The following is a 3,486-nucleotide window of genomic DNA, read 5'->3' on the forward strand; positions in this document are numbered from 1 at the left end:
TTGAATTTGACACTTTTACTTGACGCTGAGTATTGTTTTTGTGTTTTACATTTCTGCTCTGTTGTAAATACAAGAGAAAGGTATTGTCTCATATAGTTTAAAGAATGATCTAGAAAATAATTTCTGCAGTGCTTCATTTGCCAATGGGTCTTTTGAAAGTTTTATATATATATATATATATATATATATATAAATGTTGGTGTTAACATGCACTTTTTCTCCTGACACACGGACACTCTAATAATCATAAATTATACAATGTCATGCACTAATTATGTTAACTACCGTAATGCCTGATCATCATGTTCACATTGACATAAAAGTAATCATTTATTTGAAACGATATTGACCATTTTAGTGCTTTTTATCAACATAGTCATTTAATACTGTATGTAATGTGTGGCATGTTTTTATATAATTTTGTGATGAAGTGCAGTTGCTATTTAAGCTAAAGTCTTGTACAAATGAATAGAAGACCCATGAATGACACATGAATGACTTGTTAATTATGCAAATGAAGTACTGCAGGAACCTGGTAAGTTGCGGGAACTCTGTCATCTAAAAGGGTATGGCGGGTGTGATAATGTAGCGACCTGGCACAGCTCTCTTGATGTAATGACAGGTCAATTTGACTGGCTTTATGCTTTGCACCCTGGTTCCTTTCACTGGCTCTGTTGTTGCTTCCCTTGCCACCTCCCCCACCCCCCTCTTTCTTGTGTCTCTAGGACTTTGATTTCTCCTTTGTGCCACTGGCTCCTCCACTGACACTTCCTAAGAATAAGAGATGCCACACAACCCTGACCCCTTCACGCCACACCAATGACCTCTGTCTCTTCCATGCATGACCCCTCACCTTGAAGCTGACAGCTTGATTAATTGAAGAATGTTATGATTTATGAGTATCTTCTCAGCATGATTAACAAGGCAACAGGTGGCACAAACCAAACAGCTAGCATGAACATTTCTTAGAGACAGGGAAACAATGGTGGATTATATTTAGAAACTATGTTTTGTCCAACGCTGACTTTCAGTTTGGTAAAGCCATATATCATTTTGACTTTTTTGTTTAACACTGCAGTTTGGATATTTCACAGGAAGGTTGTCTTTGTGTCTATCTTATGTAACTCCTTATGTGTAGCAAGTTGTCACATTCCCACAGTGGTGTTAGGTAAAAAGCTCATTCAGTGATGTGGCAATCAACTCACCAAAGGGTTTGCCTTGAACAGTCTAAAATGTGGAAACCTAAATATTTAACAAAAGAAAACACACCAGGCTTTCTCCAAAGTCTTTTTGTGCAAGAGACTCAAGAAAATACAGAGTTGCCCACAGCTCATCTGTTAATGGCCTCTGCTACATGAGGTTATAAATGACAACATGTTAGTGTTCGACTCAGAGCAGCAGTGTCGTTTACAGAGCAGCAACTGTGTCATTGGTGACACAGGGCCATGTCCAGTTGTCTAGCCCAAGCTTTGCAAGTTAACTCACCTGACAGCTTCTTAGATAAGTCTGTCTTTTAGTTGAGACACTTAACAGCCTAATAGGAGTTGGTTGCCCAACACAGGTGTCAATGGGACAGGGGTATTGAAGAGGTCATATGAGAACTTCTCATTGACTAAATCAGTCACAGGGAAGGACTAAAGAGTGGGATAGCAGTCTCTTGACACAGAGTCACTGGCAGACTGTCCAGCTGAGCTGAAGCGCATGGTAAAATGTGGCCTTTTCTTTTGACAAGAATTTGCTCTGACCTTAGCTTCAGGCTGTGACAACTGATGGATGACTGATGGTGCTGCTTCAGCAGTGTTGTAAAAAATGGGGACCTTTGAAAGAGCATCCCTCTAATCCCGATCAGGTTGAACTTGTGTTGGAAAGGAAAGAATGATCAACTGAGATTTGCCTTGTTGTCTTCAACATCAAAAGCATCAGTTAAAACAAGAAGCCTTTTGCACTTCCACATTTAGGAAGTCCACTCTTCGTATTTTGTTTAAATAGTGAGTCAGAATTCTCCTACGTCCTTAAAAGCCTCTGATATGTTTCCACTTATAGTGCCAAGACAACTGCTGTGGTGTGCAAGGTTAGTAGAACTGAAAGCACAGGGTTTTAAAACAATGTTTACATAGTATACCCATCAATGAAAAATTAATTATCTTAGAGTCAGCAGAGGTTAATTTTGGTTAGAAACCTTTTGATTTGGAGGAGCTGACCCCAGAAGTGCTCGTCTGCACTTGTGGGTGGGTTGGGTGGTGTATGCAGTGACCTGTGACTTGGGCAGTGACAGAAGAGTAAACTGGGCCATGCTCCCAAGCCTCACTGCTCATGGAGAGCTTAGGGGCTGCAGGAGCACATCACTGATCCTATGTCGCCAGCCTGGCCCTGTGATCAGTAGCTCCGTCCTCAAGGAACACTCCCCAGTCCTGCCACCCACCTCTGTTGTCTCCTAGAGACAGTGCTGCCCACCGCTGTTTGCCCCATATGTTTGGGCTGCGCACAAGGTGGTTTCTCGAATTCTGTGGTTGCTAATTATAAATTTAATTTGCATTTTAATTAGAATGGTGGAAAATTAAAGCCTGCCAGCTGGAGAATTTCAAAACGCTTTTCCCTTCCTCCTTTCTCTCCCTCCCAGTTTAGACCAACTCTGTCCTGTATTCAGATGAACACACCAGTCACTCCAACACCATCTCTGTATGGGACACTTTGTGATGTCATTTCCGTCTTATGTGTGAGGCTTTATGTGTAGGACAGCTATCACTATTCACATTTTTTTTCCTAATGAAAAAATTGCTCATTTGACACTTCACATAATTTGGTTAAGATCATAAAATTCATTGCCATATTTATAAAAATTTCAATGAGTTACCTAATATCTTCCTCTTTAGTCGTTTGATTAGTAAAGCAAAGTCCAAAACCCTGTCATGGTGCCTAAATTGACTCACTTTTTGCATGGTGGGAAGTAAGCGATCTCCTTGTGTGGGCTGGTAATATCATTCAGTTTTAGTCATTATTTTCCAATCTCCATAATTCGTCCCATTCCCCGTCTTGCGCTCCCCGTGGTCAATCTCATTCCTTCTCTCACCTCCCACTGGTGTCCTTGCTCAATAATTGTCATTAATTGATTGACAGCTTGGATAGACCCAGCTAACCCCAGTTCTGCTCTCATGTCTATATTTTAAATGAGAGCTTGTACATTCAGTGACCTTGTCTTCCCATCAGCTCTCAGCAAATGTAAAGCCAATCCAGAGAATGTCTCACCTTAGCAAACGAGACCATCCTAAATGACTGTAATTGGTTTCTGATTCTAGCTTGTGTGGTACTGCATTGTGCCCATAAAGGCAAGATGTTTCAATGCTTGATGTGTCTGTGCACCAAAAGAGGGGAGTTTTATCATTTTGATTCAAAATATAACTTTATATACTTATAGTACTTTTCTTTACAGGTGATCAAAAATTTTATGAACAAAAATTTACCTAAAACTGTGCTTTGAATCTGCAA

The sequence above is a fragment of the Nematolebias whitei genome, chromosome 10 (assembly GCF_014905685.2).
Source record: "Nematolebias whitei isolate Nwh7 chromosome 10, NemWhi1, whole genome shotgun sequence".
Lineage (NCBI taxonomy): Eukaryota > Metazoa > Chordata > Actinopteri > Cyprinodontiformes > Rivulidae > Nematolebias > Nematolebias whitei.